Here is an 18,337-nt window from a genome sequence, read left to right as displayed (position 1 = left end):
ATACTCAGTACTTTCCCAAGTTCTTTGGGAAAAAAAGTGATTTGCCGTTTTTGTTTTTTTCACAAAAATTGAGAAAGTACAGAGTATACAGTGCTTTGTAAAAACCAAAACTTAGTGCAATTCATCAACTCAATATTTCCATTTAGTTTATATATCACAAGATGATAAGCTTGATGCAATTCATTGACTCCAAATCAAAATGGTGTATTAATGGTATTTCAAGAGATGATGATTTGATTAAACTGGAGACTTACGACAGAGTTCTTCTGAGCGCCATTGGATATGAACTCCATGTCGGCTACATTCTTCACCATAAGCAGCTAATGCAGTACAGAGACATTCACAAGCAACTCCAGTTGTACATCTAGAAATAAAGTGAACAAAAATATCTTGAACAAAACAAATCTTGCATGAAATCTTCAAAGTTAATGACCACTCATTGGTTTAAAACCATCCAGATAAATTCATGTTAAAACATTCACAAGCAACTCCAGTTGTACATCTGGGAAGACAGAGGCAAAAATAACTTGAATAATCTCCATTTCTTTGAAACTCCATGCCTGGTGCATCCCTCCATCCTACAACCTAGACTGTTTTAAGAGGAATGTCAATTCATACCTTTAGTTCCCTGGTTTATTTTTTCACATTTAATTATTCTACTTCTTGTAGCCACTTCTCAAGAGAATGTAAATGTAATTTATTCTTTCAAACTTTAAGTTGTTGCTATTTTTCAAAACTTACCCACAGGAGTCATATTGGCACCATTTTATAAACAGCTCCGGGGCAACGACTTCATGACATTGATGGAACTTCTCATTTCTAAGAATATTACAACGTTTCTTGGCCCATGGAAGACGAGTAGGATTCAACTAAATAATCAATATAAAATGTTAAACGATATTAGTATTAGAATTCTTAAACATTTCCTCAAACATGGTCCAGTTGGAAGAGGCTATAGATAAGTTGCAATAGACGCCATCTTTACGGGCAAATTGCATTTTGGCTTGCAGGCGCATCAAGTGCCCAGTTATTTAACCCAGCCACGCTGTTTACTAACCAATCAGGCAATGAGTTTTGTGAAATCTGCGCATGCTGCCTCCGTTCTCGCGCAAAACGCATGGCTGTATTTTTTCCAAATTGCCCGTAAAGATGGCTGATTTACGTCATGTGAGAACTATCTATAGTTACAATGATTTCACTGGCAACTAGACGAAGATGATACAGAGTGCCATCACTGCTAGTATAGAGCTTGAATTCATGGGAAATCCATGAGACCACACCGCTTGTATATAAAAATGTTTACTGGACCAACATTTTTTTTAAAGTTCACAAATCCTTCCTCAAGTTTAAACTAAGATTATCTAGAGTGAACTAGGACAAAATTTCGAATGACCTCATGCATTTAATCAAGCAGTTTTTTTGAAAGCTTAAGATATAAGATCACAAATTTTAAATTAAGATGTCAACACCATCCAAACAAAAACAACAGTGAACACCGCCAACATAGAAATAGATAGCTCAGTTGGTTGGGCACTGTCAAAATCCGGAGGGCGTTGGTTCGAATCCCACTCTAGTCCATTCTTTGTTTAACCCCAAAAATCATTTCAAAATTTACCCAGTCAGTTTCCCTTGTGATTTATATTGATTCTTAATGATCTTACCTCACATGGGTTTTGAATCGTCTTACTATCTATGTCCCGACAAGACATAGAAGCTTTCCAGCTATTCCCAAAGGTATCTGCTCTTGCTTCTTGCATCCCATAGCGACTTGTAAAATCATTCTCAGCATTGTTGTCATACAAACCACAGAGACCTACAAGTCTACCGGCGTAGTGTGGGGAAACTTTGATGTAGATTCGGGTAGCTGTTTTTTGAAAAATAAGTCATTTAGAATTAATTAATAAATTATGTTAAATAATTGTTTTATGCATTTAGTTTCATCTTTCAACAAGATCTCAATTGTTAGTTCAATGCAAAAATTTTCTCAAGAACACTTGCTTTTCTTTGACTTGGAAAACACCAAGTATTGACCCAATGCACCTGGGCCAAATTTCATAGAGCTGTTAAGCTGGAAATACTGCTTATAATAGCGAAATGTTTTGCTAAGCAAAAAAATGAGGGAGGCAGCAGTTGCACCAATGTAAGCTTTATGGAATTTCAGCTGGTAACCAGTTTCTGTTAAGCATTTTCAACCCTAGCAGAGTCTTTCTTGACTATTTTAGCCTATGAGAAAGACTCAACTAGGGTCAAAACGCCAGGCCATTATTTATTTTTTACAAAATATTTTCAATATTTGATCAAAATATTTTTAGGCTTTTGAGACTCACCTCCATCCCAGCGAACCTCCAGCCAGTTCTCCCACCTAATAACGATGAACATCCCAGTCTTCAATATCGTTATCTCATTATAAGCTTTCGGTAGCTTCACATGATAATCGTTAACCATCACATCCCTACCGCGCACCATCTTAATGGTCACACTCTGGATCTGAACGTGGATGCATTTTGTGCATGTGATGCCTTCAATGCCACATGGGATGTTCTGTGCAGTGATGAGGAATTCGCCGTAAATCTCTTTAGCGAGAATGTAACGGCACTGTCCTTGGAAGGAGTAAGACTTGCCATCAAAGGTTGTGTAGTGGGCATCACCTATTGCTTTGCAGTGTGCTGCAGAACAAAGACAAATAATACAACCACAAACATGTTATCAATAAGATTCTAATGATATTTTCTATAAATAAATGAAAACAATTTGCCAACAAAACTCAGAAATGCAGAAAGGAACACACAGAACAATGTAGTGTAGTGGGCATCACCTATTGCTTTGCAGTGTGCTGCAGAACAAAGACAAATAATATAACCACAAACATGTTATCAATAAGATTCTAATGATATTTTCTATAAATAAATGGAAACAATTTGCCAACAAAACTCAGAAATGCAGAAAGGAACACACAGAACAATGTAGTGTAGTGGGCACCACCTATTGCCTTGCACAAATATGTTATCAGTCTGGGTTTTAACAAATAAAATTGACTAGTGCAGTAATTGAACCAATGATCTCAAGATTAAAAAAATCAGCGCTCTACCAACTATAAAAAGCTACCCAGCTTTAATCTTGGCGGTTTCCCTATTAGTCTATATTGTTCGGGGGTGTCAGTCAGGAACCATAAAAGAACAATTACAGCAATGAGAACTTACCTGGGCAAGAATGAGATGTGCAGTGCCATGTTCTGTTAGAACAAGTGCTGAAAAACAAAATAGAGCATTTATTAGTTCCAGTCTCAAATTTACATTTGAATGTTCTTATAATTTTCTTGGGGATGGATCATAAGAAATTGTTTCAAAAATTATTTGGGGGCTATCAAAGTGGTCCTGTAGAATGCACTGTATTTGGTTGCCTCCAATTCGCCTGCAAAAATTGTCTCGTGGGACAAGGCCCTTAGATCTGAACATGAACACCTCAAAAGCTTCTTCCATTTTTTATGGCCACAGATCTTTTTCTTACGCCGCACCATTTCTTTCAATAGTCTTCCTGTGCATATGCGCCAGGCTAGTTATGTACACTGTTTTAAGTCTCAGTTAAAAATCAATTGGGGCGAATTTTTGAGATATAAGACCTAACCCTTAAGCACCATGTAATGGTTTACAAAGTGCTGTGGCGCAATATGCTGCCAATCCAGCCAGGAACACCGGGGCGAACCCCTTCTCTTTTCGATAAGTGCACTGGGTTCTTTTACATGCGTTTACACAACACATGGGACCAACGGCTTTACGTCCCATCCAAAATTAAAGGCTTCTGCATTAGGCCCTTTACAAATGTCTTAATAATTGACAATCAGGCATTCAGTGCTGACTCACCAATGGTTACAGTCATTTGTGTAGCTCTCTCCAGATTCATACGTCATTCCATTATGAGTACAAGGACAGAAATTTGGCTCCACACAAACATCACCCTGAAGAAAAAAAAATGCAGTTAGATCTTATCACTGTTGGATATTTATTAGTTCACCATTGCTTAGGTTGATTAGAATTCCCTCAAAGTTTATTACACATCCAACAGCACAACCTGGGCCAATAACATGATGCATAGGAAACAAGAAGAAAGGTTCAGTTTTAGACGTGGGAAGAAAACAACAAAGGACGAAAACCTAAGCATAGGAACTGAAAACCCAAACTACATTCAAGGCTCTGGTCTGAGGTGGGATTCAAACCAGGGTCCACCGAGTTGACAGGCAGGGAAAGAAACCATAGAGCTGCTAAGCACAAAAGTTTGCTTAGCATGAAATTTCTTCCTTGGTAAAACTCGATTACCAACCAAATTTCCGGTGATTTTCAGGACAAGCAAACAATAGCTGAATACGAGTAACAAGCAATATGCAACAAATTGAAATTTGGTTGGTAAGAAAGACATTTCATGCAAATATTTGTGCTTAGCAGCTCTATGAAATTGGGCCCTGATCCCCTCGTGGTCACAAATAAGATCCAAACTTACATTAAGAAGAAGTCCTTCAGGGCAGGTACATCCAGGCTTACTCCGATACACACAAGACATCATGCTGCTGCATGTCTTATCACACTGTGAGGAATGCTCAGAGAAGATCATGTTGTTTGGACAAGCTTCGGAGGATGTACAGTTCGGTAATAACTCGCAGACAAACGAGCCATTGGTGCAAAAACTGAAATTCAAAATCATTTAAAATGAAAAACAGAATTAGCTTATGGAAAATGTAATTTTAAATGTTATACTCCTGATGATGGTCGAGGTATTTATTTATTAGTTTTAAATTATTAATTATTTTTTATAGTTTTGGAAGAGAGAAGGTTTGGAGTGAAAAATAGTGGTTACCATGGTGAACAAAATAACCTGTAATGTGTTTGATATTTATTTGTACAGTAGTCTGTACTTTGAATGAGTCAATGTTGTGAAAGAATAAAATGACAAATTGTTTCAGAAAAAATAACACCTCCAGTAGACTTGGGCATGATCAACTAAACCAATGATACAATGGCATTACAAAGGAAAAATTTCATATCATAGAATTAGTAATGTCCTATATTTATGCAAGAGTCACGTAGCACTGAAGATAGGCCTACAGTGTTATACAATTTTAGACATCAGTGACAGGCCAAACTTAAACAATTTCAAACAACATAAATGCCCATTATCTGAAAAAACTGCTGGATTTTTACAAAAACAAAAAAATTCTCACCATGTTTTACAAGGTTCTGTTCTAACATCTCCGGAATAGAATGTTTTTCCAAGGTACGAACATTCGCAGACAGACTTATCAACGCAAATGTTGTATTTGTTGAGTACTTTGTTGCCAGGGCAAATACAGCCAGGTACACACTGATGGTCAGAGCAGTGGTCAAAATACTCTTGGTCACTACAGGTTTGACCACATGCTATACCACATTCAGTGTAGACTTGACCAGTTGGACATTGTACTCCTGCAGGAAGAACATCAACAAATGGAACGTGTTTATCACAATTCATTATAAAATAATCAAGATTTTTCTCGAGACCACGATGGGCAGGGCTTGGTCTTGATGCTCCTTAAAAAGTTTCCCTGAGATTTTCCAATAGAAGTGCCCTTTACACAAGATGAAATTCTAGTCCTGCAAATCCTCTCTGAATAACAAGATTTAAATAGAACTATCATTTAAGACGCTCATTGGCATCATTTAAACTAAGCCTTTGTGCTTTTGACTTGCAACAGTAATGAAAATTCTGGTAGTGAAGACGAGCAGAGTATACTGTTCACAATGTCGAGACCACACCGCTGCTGCACCAGCTTTTTTCAAAGCCAACACTCCCAAAGAAGAGATTTTATACATAGTTTTACCAACAAGTTTACTATGTTTTAGTTACTTCTGAAAAGTATTGATAAATGGACTTACTACAACGTCCTCCAAGAGAGGAAATGTTCCTCCAGTTGTCCACAACTTGGCCCTTGAGGGCGCACTGTCTTGAAAATGACTGAAGCACATTACAAAGACACGCGTTTTTGTCCTCACAGCCACAGACGTCAGAAACACAACTCTCATAGTAGAAAGTATCCTCTACTTCGTTTCTGCAATTGCTGAAGACATCATCATGGAGAGATTTGCAGAGTTGCTCTGCTTGGAGTATATTACGAGAGTTTACTCCGCACGCATCAAACGAGCTCGTCTCGTTGAGATTCTCGCAGCCTGGGTTGGTTTTGAAGCTACTGGTGAAGATGTAGGGATCGGTGACGATGTCGCCGTTGCGAGTTGTGAAGTCGTTTTCTTGGTTGTAGTCAAAAGAACCACACAAACCCAGCACCTTAAATTTTAAAAATAGAGGGAAACTACCTGTGAAATTCTGGAAAATATCTTGTTGTGCTTGGGAGTGGGGGTTTTTTTCCTAGGAAAAATGCATTAAATGTGAAATGAACATAGGTTGGTGGTAGGTTTAAAATGGAATTTAATTGATGTGGGCTGCAAGAGTTTGTGTGACATGATTGCTCACTTTATTTTATTTTATTTCTATTGAGAAGAAATTTCAGTTTTAGATGTGGAAAAAAACACCAAAGGGGAAAATCCCTTACAATCAGGTAGGGACTGAACACCCCATCCTCATCCAAGGCTCTAGTTTGATGTGGGATTCAAATCAGGGTCCATGAAGGTAAAAGACAGGGAAAAAAACACTAAGCCAACCCCACTTGCCAAAAACTGTTCTTCAAGTTTTCTTACCTCATATTTATAGTCTGCTTCAAGCACCACCTCAACTCCCATCAGACCATCCCACAAGACACGAAACCCGACGCTCTCAAAAACCACATAAACTGACGAGGCTCTGAAGATATTAAATGCTTTGGAGTAGTACGGGAGGGCTATAATGTCTCCATCAATGAAGACTTGTTTCTGTCGTAGCTGAATTTTTGTCTTGTGTACTGTGATTTTCAGGTAATTTATGCAAGTTACTGATCCATCACTGCCACAGTTGGTTAACTCTGCCACAATGCTGAATGCTTGGCTTTTAACTTCCTGCAAGATATACAATTATTGAACACAATGAAATAGCAAATAAATAAATAAAAGGAAAACTTGTTTAGATTTTCTGAAAAGGGAAGTTTGAATAAATAACTTAAGAAATTGATCACTACTTTGTACTAAGGACTGAGTTACCAATTTGTTCAACCCTGAAAAGTTGTTATTTTGTTAAGAAGCCCACTCGATCCACGTAGCAAAAGTAGTAGTCCCGGCCAATTTCCTACCTCAAAAATTTCTACTCCTCAATAGAAGAGAGGTCTCCCAAATTAAAAAAATCAGCAGAACAAAAATCTACTCAGCAAGTATGCATCTTATTTGACCTTTTTCTTCTAAACCGTACAAACTTCCAAATTAAAAGTTTATTTTACCTCGACCAATGTGTAGCCACAAATTCCATGGAATGAATACTCAGTCCTGTCAAACGTGCTGATGTGAGAAGCTCCAATGACGTTACAAGTAGCATCACAAATATTATGGGTACAATCCCATCGACCTTCTTGCCAAGTACTAAAACAGAAAGAAAAAATCATACAACATCACATTTATAGAAAACTTTCAACTATTCTTATATTATATTCAGATAATTCCACTGTAGGTAATGCATAGCTACTAAATGTGACCTATTAACAGAGCATTATAAATTAGTATAGAATATTTCTTACAAGATATATTTTTTACAATACACCCTCACAGGTGAGTTGCACAATTATACCTTAGGCCTGAACATTCCTAGGAAAAGAAGCTGATTAAGAAATGTTCAGCGGGGGAAATCTACGCAGCCATGTAGGGACTGAAAAGCAAATCCACAAACAAGGCTTCGCCTAAGGCGAGGTGGGATTTTAACTGCGGTCCACAGGGATAAAAGCCAGGGGAAGAAAGAACTAGGCCAGCCTGAGCCAAGTTTCATAATCGGCAACTTGGGAAGCAGGGAATTCCGTGCTTCATCAAGCAGGAATTGTTTTTATTGTGGGCGTGCTTTATCCATGTTACTAGTCATTCTTTGCTTTTTATGGCCTAGCACAGAAATTTGGCGCTTGCCATGAAATTGAGCTCAGAACCCAACCTTGCTCCCATTTCTTCAATATCATTTAATTCAATTCATTTTCTCACCATTTATTACAGTCTTTCATGATCATATCTCCCGGACGATAAATCTTTCTGTTCACAACACAGGAGCATTCCTCCACAGGTACGCACTTATCACCTCCGATATCCAGATAGAGATTGTCTGGACATTGACATCCACTCACACAGGTGTCAGGGCAGTCTTCATCCATGCCATAATTGATTGCTGGACAGGTGCGAGGGCAGGCTGATCCACAGTCTTTATAAACCTGACCTCCTGGGCACGATTTTTCTAAACAAGACAGTAAGTTATAACCAGGAAGATTCAGCATATTTAGCAAATAAAAATGAACGCAGTAATATGCCTGTGATTTTTTCACAAAGCTCGAGAGTACACAGTGCTAACACATATTGGTGTATTTGGGTAAAAACCAAAACTAACACTACTCAAAAGAGATTTACACATGATACTGCCACAAACCTCACCTAATGAGACTCACACCATACAACATTTTATTGTTATTATACTGGTGGACAAGGTTGTATGGTCAGAGTAGACATGGAAATTAAATTTTGCGACTTACCACAGAATCCATCCTGCCTCCATTCTACAACAATATGATGACTGACGCATTCCCTAACATACGCGTCCAACGAGGAGCATAAAACTGCACGGTTATTAGCTCCATGTAGGCATAGGTCATAAAGACAGGTGTCGTGATACAAACTGGGATCAACCTGTAAAATGAAGAGTTGTGAAAAAAATATTTAGACTAAAAATTAATTGATTTTTCTAAAAAAAATGTTCTTGTTAACTTCTTATCAGCAGTCCTTGAAATAACTTGGTGCCATGCAGTGGTGGTGCCATGTGCTTTTACTGCAGTTTCCTTTACAAGGTTCCACAACAAATTGACAATTTCCACATAGAAGTACCTTGAAACCAGAGGAAAATTGCTGTGCCCCTTTCAAGAATGAAATTCTGTATCAGGATTGGCCTACCATTCCTAAATGCACTTAATTTATGTTTCTCTGGTTCTCTAAATTTACAATTACACATAAATTGCTTTAAGATTTACCATCAGTTCTCAATTAATGTCATTCAAAAGAGAAAAACCTTACATGACTCCTTAACAAGGGATTTAAGGCACTGGACACCATTGTCAAAGACCAGTCTTCTCACTTGGTGTATGAAATAACAAAACTGTGAAAATTTGAGCTCAATTTGTTATCGAAGTTGCGAGAGAACAATGGAAGAAAAAATACCCTTGTCGCACAAATATTTTAGTGAGAAATTACCTCTTTCTCAAAAACTACGTTACTTCAGAGGGAGCCGTTTCTCACAAGGTTTTGTAACTATCCACAGCTCTTCATTGCTCATTACCAAGTAAGTTTTATGTGAACAATTATTTTGAGTAATTACCAATAGTGTCCAGTGCCTTTTTCTTCCTCCATGCTTAAAGCTTAAAGGAAGTCTCTAGTAGGTGGTTTCAAAGCTGTCGATACATGGGTGTTTACCAGATTAAGGGATCAAGGGATTAGTACAGATTTAGGGAAGTGTCTGGGGCTAAAGGCTTTTGTTACACAAACCAATTTACAGGCATCCACTTCAAGGCAATGTCCAAGAAGAGAATCCATTCATATTTGAATGCTCATATATTTTTCTTGAGAATCGTAACATATTGTTTGAAAAATTACTCATGTGCTACCAAAGTTGTCATGCAGCATGCACTGCAGTTGGTTGCCTCCAAGTTGCCTGTAAATGTTGCCTTGTGTGACACGGCCCTAATGTTTACAAGATAATAGTTGAGACAGAAAAAATAGGTAAACTGCCTTTTTCCAAAGTGAGATTACAACATAAGAAAATGTACCTCAATTCCCCGCACACTACTACCAAGATATGGATTATTGTACCTGAATATTGCAGGATGAGAATGGTTCTTCCCTAAGACGATCACAATGTTTCAAGGCATCATCAAGACGTTCTTCATGAAGCTGACAAGGATGAATTGAAGATTCTTTCATCTCTGTACAATTCTGTCAATCAGAAAGAGCGTAAACTGTTACTTAAAGATTTCTCGAAAATAGTATTAGACATTGCGAACCATTAACCAAAACGACCTGATGATATAAATACAAACAAAAAACGTTTAGTAGCTTGACATTTCAACTCTAGTGCTCAGATCAGAGTCTTTCTCGCAGGCTAAAAGAGAGCAAGACTCCGAGCAAGACTCTGTATCAAGAAGGTTCTCACATTGATCAGTGTACAACTCTGTCAAATGGAGAAAAAACAAGAGCTTAAAGGTTTAATTTTATATTAATCAAGTAATAGGGAAACAGACTGGGAAAATTTAAATAATTTGGGGCTGAAAAAAGACAAATTGAATTGAGCAGCACTTGAACCTACGCCTTTTTGGCCAAATTTAACCCAGTCTAGTAATTATTCTTTGTTCGACACCAAAATATTTATCAAATCTACAAAATTTGAACTCTGAATGTTTTTGTTCTGGAAATCTATAATAAGAGAGGTGTCAACAAAAATATAACAGTTACCTGTCCATCTGTCGTGACCTTCCAGCTAAGCGCAAAAGAGATATGGTCTGGTGCCTGTTTGCCAAGCTGGGTCGTCAAATCATCTAATGACATTGAAAAAAAATTCAGCAATTCTTGAGCTAATTCCTAACACTCTCACATTAAACCCATTCCCTCAAATAACAGCCCTCCGAATCACACAAGCAATTATCAGGCCTTGAAATAAACCATGGCACACACAGCTCACAGTAATTGTTGTGGTGCTCTGTGCTTTTGCTGTGGTGCACTTTACAAAGTTCCAAAACAAATTTAAATTTCCTCATCGAGTGCCCCCTACCAGAGGAAAATTGACGTGCCTCTCCGAGAGCGAAGTTTGGTCTTTGAAAAGGGTTTGTAATCATTTGCTATAAACTGCATGGGTAGAAAGATGTTGTAAAAGTAGAATACAGTGATCCACACAAACATGCCTTGAAATTGCACGGTTTTCCTTTTACCTCGTCGACTAACACGGTCGGCCATTTAATAAATGGCTGAACGTGTTAGTTTGCAAAGTAAATGGAAAACCACGCAATTTCGAGGCAAATTTGTGTGGATCATTGTATTCTACTTTTAAAACATCTTTCCAACCATATGCATTTTATAACAAATGGTTACAAACGCTTTTTTATAGACCAACTCGTCCGATCCAAAGCATCGTGCTCCTATATACAAATCACTACATACAATACATTGAAGGCCGAAACAAACAAAAAGGAGAGACAAACATAAACTCACTGTCTGGATTTCCATCATAGTTCCCACACAGGCCTCTGGTTGATTTCATTAACTCTTCAACCAGGGTTATATAAACCGTTGATCCGTTATCAAACTTGCTTTTCCATCCAGACCCAGAATCCAGAAAGAAGAAGCTTCCTTCTTTGTCGATGGAAACACCTGTAACAATAAGGGAATCGATGTGTGGTGGAGAGGTATTTAACTAGTGGTTTAATCCAAACGAGACCTGGTTCTTGATAATTTTTCCGAGACGAAGGTAAATTATCAAGAACCAGGCCCCGGCGGGTTTAAACCACTAGTTGAAAACTGATTCAACACACTTTGATTTCCATGCATAAATACCTTTTCGGTCAAAAACATCAACACTTTTTGGTCAAAAAGTAAAACAAATGCAAAAATTATAATTGTCCAATGATTTCTTTCAACACAACACCCCTCCAGCTATGAAATGGTAAAGCCCTTCGCCACCCTCGGGTAAACAACTCCTTATAAGGGAATGCTGTGCGCGTCGTGCGTATCGCGTGATGTGGCACAACTGTTTCAGCCGTTGGTCTCGACCACTAGGAATGAAGAAACTGACTTATAAGAACAGGTGCAAGCTCGCGTGTCACGCCCATGTTTCAACACTTTTTACTGGTGTTGTATCATCCATTCAAACAACCCCTCGTGATGCCCTCTCGACCAATCAGAATAGATTAATTGTCTTAGGTAAAAAATTGTATCCTTAACAGTTGATTTTTAGGATGGATTTCAAATCCCTAAAACACAAAGTGTCACATTTGTTTTCATTTCTTTGAGTTATTAGTTGTTGTTTTGTTTTGTTATTGTATAAAGCTGAACTCCATCAACACACATGTTCAAGTTATTCACTTACTCTGCCACATAGACAGAATAGGTCCGTGGCATTTATCTCCAATGTCAGTAGTTATTACTTGTTGCAATTACAAAATGTTGTAATTTTTAAGATGAAATAAAATCTGATTTTGCTTTTGATTAAATTACTCAAGAATCTGTTGGTGTATGTGTGTGTTGGAAAAGGTAGAAAGAAGAGGAGGAAGGTTTTGTTTTACCTTTAGCCTTAAATGGAATAGACTGAACAATTTCTCCATTCCAAGCAATATTTCCTTCTTCAGCCTCCAGGATATCTCCATCAAATTGAAATGTCAAACGCTGCAAGAAAAAGTAAATCCATGTAAAAAAAAAAAAGATCCTAACAGTAAGGAGCCAAGTTTTTGCTATCCTTTTAAAATTAAATAAAGTTAATAATAGTACCGTAACTAGTTTTTATTTAGTGCTTTATCTATGGCAGTCTCTGGTCTCTGTCAATGTCGCTTTAAATTTCAAAATGGAGAAAATTAACAACGTACTACTATAGTACTAGTACACTAACACACACACGCAGGTACAGTACGCGCAACACACTACAGAAAACTTTCAATAATCAAATCAACAAGAGTCAAGAGAGTTCAACCACGGAGTTTCACTTCATTTTCAGTTGAACTTTTAACAAACTATTGCTCAAATATAGCCTCACACATCCCGGCGTTAGTACTTACATTTCCAATGGTTCGTGTCGAAAATTAAACCAGAAAACTTTGTTTAAAATGTGAGTAAATTTCTGTTCCGAACGGAGATACCCCAAATAAAAGCAGCAAGTGTTTACAAGACGCTAATCCATACACGTGCTTTTGCTAGCTTGGTCCCTCATTCACGTGTGGTGTGCACTGTACGCACCGCAGTCAGGGATTTTGACTGTCTATTTTTAGATTCGCTTTTTGACAGATGCAATTTGAAGCCACGCCTTCTTTTGTGAAGGGAACTTCTTTAAAACAATAGAGGGCGCGGTTGCAGTCCGCCGTTGCCGTTTTTAGACTTGACTGTTTCCAGACAAAGTTTCTGTAGGCCTAACCAAGTGGCTGGCAATAACAATAAAATGCAGGATTAGAAACTGTGATTTGTTCTTATATACTTCCAGTTGAAACTTTAACTCTCTCAAAACTATCTCAAAAAAAGTAGCAAGGGAAACTACACAACCACATAACAGTATATATACCGCAAACGAGTGCCTATTTTGAGAGCACCTTGCAAACAATGTCTCACGATCCCTGAACATTCAAATTAATGCACAATTTTCTACGTGCAGATTGCCTGGACCTCAGCCTGTAAGTTGCCCCGTGTGTGTTGTGAGACACTTGTCAAAGAAGTTCATACCTTAAGTTAAATTAATAAACCTAAATGAAGACGAGCAGCAGAGTATACTGTTCGAAACGTCGATCGAGACCAAACCTGCGGCTCACTCAGAGTCAATTCACACTAAACTAAAGAGATTTACTCAAGGTTGTACCCGCAGGTTTACTATTTATTTATAGTTTCTTCCTAAACCTAAATTGGTTTTGAAAAGCTTATACCTTTGTGCATGTATCTGGTTCTCTACATCTGACGTTCCTTGCATGTACACTCCATGATCTACCAACATCTTCTGATAAAACATAGTCGCATGAACTTTCAAAATCAAACCTCCTGTTGTCATAGGTACGGTAGTGACCAGTGTTCCAGATCATGCATGTTGCGAAGGGTAGTCTTACACCTTGGGTCATGAGGATCATGTCCTGCCGGTTTTGGTCTAAGAAAAAGAACAGACAGGGGGAAAAAAAACTTTTGAAAACATCATCCCGTATAAATTATAGGTCTCTTCCTTTATCATACGCGCGCGCAAGTTTTTGTTTTGGATTTAGCCCCTATTGTGGGTATTTTCCCTTCCCCAAATCCTTTTTTAGGTTTTCCTAACGAAAGTCACTGCAAAATTTGTGTTAAAAATCAACTTCTTTAAATCAATTGATGGGGCTTCCCCTCAATATAGATTCCTTTCATCCCTGTAAATCGGTAATCGGGGTGACCGAAAAAAAAAGAAAAGACAACAATTAAATCGAAAAATTACAGCCATTATTTTCCTAACCTCGTGGGACGTAAACATTTAGATATAAATATGAAGCCCTACTATAAAACAGGTTGAAATAAAGATGAAAAATTGCCCAAACAAATTAGAGTAAAAAACAACAATATAATCAAACATTCTTACCGATGACGCTTCGTTCACACTGGTGTCCTTTGAATCCATATGGACAAGTACACTTATTAGAAGCAATACAACTGCCGCCATTCTTACAGGAAAGATTGCACGTTGCTTTAGAAAAAAACATCATTACCAAAAAATCATTCATTTAGAATATTTTAAAACGTTAGATTGAAATTATTCTTTTTAGAAAAAAAATTATGGGGAAACACTTAAAACTTATTAATTCTGATTGCGAAACCAAATACTCTCAGAAAAAACACCCTTTAATTGCTATACTAGCAGATAACCCAAATAACAGTAAAGACAGTTTCAGGTTTAAGTGTGGGAGGAAAACCCCAGAGAACTATTCCATGGAAAACACACGCATTAGTCAGGGACTGAAACCCAACCCACATAGTATGCCCAGGTATGATTTGAACCGGAGTCACAAGAATTGAAAGGCGGGGCAAGATACCACGATGCCAATCGGACCACCCCAATAAAAGCAAACTGGGGTGTTAAACTAACACCATGGGTGTTGTCACACAATTATATACCCACAAAAAGAATCAAAATTAAAACCACATGGTCTTAAAATAACACAAATTTCCTTTAAAACAATTACATTGGTGTTATTTTAACACCCTATAATATTATATATGTTAATTTTTATTTTTTATTTGGTATATATACATGTGACAACACCTATGGTGTCAATTCAACACTCCATTTTATTGCGGTGTCAATACAGTCGTCCTGATCCAAAAGTCGGAGAATGTCTTTCTAAAATTATTCCTTACTTTGATCACAGAGTTTTCCTTCCCATCCTGGGCAGCATTTCCTCCTAGACGTCTCCTGAACCTCTTGCATCTTGAGAGAGGCAGGTCTTCATCAAGACAGACAAAAATAAATTGAAAATGTATCTTATTTCTGATACTTCTGCAGCTGACCTTGCTTCGTGACAGCCATGGGAGATCGTGATTTGCGGTGTGCTTTTGTTGCGGTCCGTCGAAAGTCGACTTGATGATCTTATTTCAAGTTCGAATGATGAGTAATTTTTGTTTAATTGAAAACACCAAATCGTCATCAGAACACCAACTTCACTGAGTGCAATCTCAAAATTGTTGCCTAGTGGTTTTATTTAAATTAGTTTGAAATCATCGGGAAATATCATTTCTGGCAGAAAAGAATTATTATTTCGCAGTATGCTACATACAAAAAGAGACGAGTTTTTATAATTTCAATGGACAGACATAAAAAGGTGGATTATATCGTAAGACTATACGATGCGTAACTTAGTAAAAGATGTACCGTGGGGGGCAAATAATTGTCCTTAAACTTACTTGCAATCGAAAAAGAAAAGATGGATTCAATATGAAGACTGTAAGAAGAGTATTTTTATTTTAAATCAAACGTACATTAACCCAAAATATGTTACCTTAACGGACTGTTAATTATTATTTTCAAATTTACTTTATAGATGGATGGATAAGATGGATTCATACTTAAATTAAAACAAAAATTTACTTGTCTTCAAACTTACTTGTAAACGTAACAAGGTGCAGTCGGTTCCCCTCTATCAACTCCTTTCATCTTGTCTTCATCCAGGAGGAAGCCGCTCTCTTTGTACCTCTCGAGTGCCTCACATGGTACAGTGAGGTCCTCTCGAGGTACGAGCACCTCTTCCTCCTTAGTTACGGTGTCGTCACAAAAATGGGTACTGTTGGCCAAACCATGGTAACAGAAGGGGGTACAAACAATATTATTGTATTGTTTTATCAAATTAAGGTGTATAAGAAAATCCCGAATCACGGTTATCTTATAAGTTCACCAAAACTTAATGATAGCCGATGGGATTCTAAATCAAATAAAGTCTTTGCATTAGCATTTTAATGTGACATCACTCTTTGTATTGCAATTAAGATAATACACAGTTTAAGATCACTATCAGCTGTTTCTGTAAAGAAAAAAATCAGCTCAAATTTTCACAAGTTGGTTATTTAATGCATATGTTGAGATAGAGTAGGTGAGAAGACTGGTCTTTGACAATTACCAATAGTGTCCAGTGTCTTTAATAATGTTGTTTTATACACAAACATAAATACCACACCCATCCCACACCTCATGCAACAACACTGTGTCGACTCTTACCCGAGCCCCCTACTGTCTGAGTTGTACATTATTTCAATAATAACAATCTTGAAATTATTTTCTCGATGCAGTTTTAAACAATTATTTCTAAAATAACATTAATGTGAATATAAATGCTTACATTTGTTGAGCTGCTACGGGATAGTATCCATTTAAAGTCCAAACGAATAAGATGAAGAGAAGAAATTCTAGTCTTTCCATCCCTTCACCTCAAGTCCAAAAATACTAATGAATTAAAATCCACTCATTCCCAAGCAAAACTTGATCCAATACCCATAACCATAAATTATTGCTTTACGTAAGCTTAATTTGTTTTATTCCACATTACTCTTTCGAAAAAATTGCTGATGTTTGCGTAATTTGGGGAAATGAAACCTTCAGTAATCAGCATTGACAAAAGGAGTCCAAGTAACAGTTTGCATTTAGTAGTTTGATATTAGTGATTGATCAAAGAATTAAAAGCAACAATGTTTAAGTAATTGTTGTTCAGGGTCACTCTGAACATGACGAACGGATGCTACATGCTGAGACCATTGTCAAAGAAAAAGAGTAAAAAGGAACTCTTTGTTATAAATTGAAAAGATTTAGACAACAGACTGCATCAAGTATCTGCAATGATTTAATAACGGGTATGGCAACACGTGTAGTATTGGTGCTGATACCCTCATTCCCAACATAGGTCTTACTGAATTGCTGATTTGCATAAACATTCTGACAAAAAAATTCTTGGCTAGACTATAAAACAGAATGTGAGTCTGTCAAGCATTGCTTTTGTCGAGCACTGACCCTTGCGTAATGAGTATATATATTGATACTTCATGGAGAATGTTCTTACACTAGTTGTCGAGCTAAATGCGCAATCTAAATCTGAATTATATCGGCAAAGCATAATGGAAACACTACATAATCTTGTTATAAGTCAATACATACCCCCCCCCCCCCCGGGAGAATCCAGGAAGTCAGGTACGGACTGCAAAACCCAATCCACATGGAATCGAACCGGGGTCCACATAGGTGAACGGCTGGGGAGAAACACTGAGCCAACGTCATACTGACATTGGTGGAAACATGCCATTAAACATCACAAACTCCACATGTAATATCAGGTTGAAAGACAATGCACTTTTATAAATTATAAGACCCAGTTTAAGTCCATAAATAATGTGCAAATCTACCATATAGTCTTACCCCTCAACCAGAAGATGACCCAGACTTCGGCGGCGTCCATGCAATAACTGTACACGTGACCAGGGCCAAATTTCTTAGAACTGCTCAAGCAGAAAATACTGCTTAAAAATCCCTGCTTAGTAGTAAAGAGCAGGGTACCAATCACAAATTGTACTTGTGGCATGGTATTCTGGCTGGTAACCTTATTCTGGTTAGCACAATTGTGTTATGCTTAAGCAGCTCTAAGAAATAAGGCCCCTTGTTAGGTTCCGCCATGTCGAAATCTTCACATTCCTCACATGACTCGCGTCAAAGTGGTTACAACTTAGGGCCGGTGTCGCATGCAATATGTCCTCTATGCAATACTATCCGGAGGACATTGTTGCATATGCAATAATGTCCGCCGTGTTGCATATGCAATAATGTCCGCCGGACGGTTTTGCATATGCAATCATGTCCGCCCGGACGCTGCTGCATAATGCAATTGTGTCCGCCCAAATAGACGATAATGAAAATCATCCCTTGTGGAAAAAGGAAAATAAATACTCTGTTATAATTTGTTTCCATTTCCTACCCT

The sequence above is a fragment of the Asterias amurensis genome, chromosome 16, assembly GCF_032118995.1.
Source record: "Asterias amurensis chromosome 16, ASM3211899v1".
NCBI lineage: Eukaryota > Metazoa > Echinodermata > Asteroidea > Forcipulatida > Asteriidae > Asterias > Asterias amurensis.
This window is presented reverse-complemented; position numbering follows the sequence as displayed.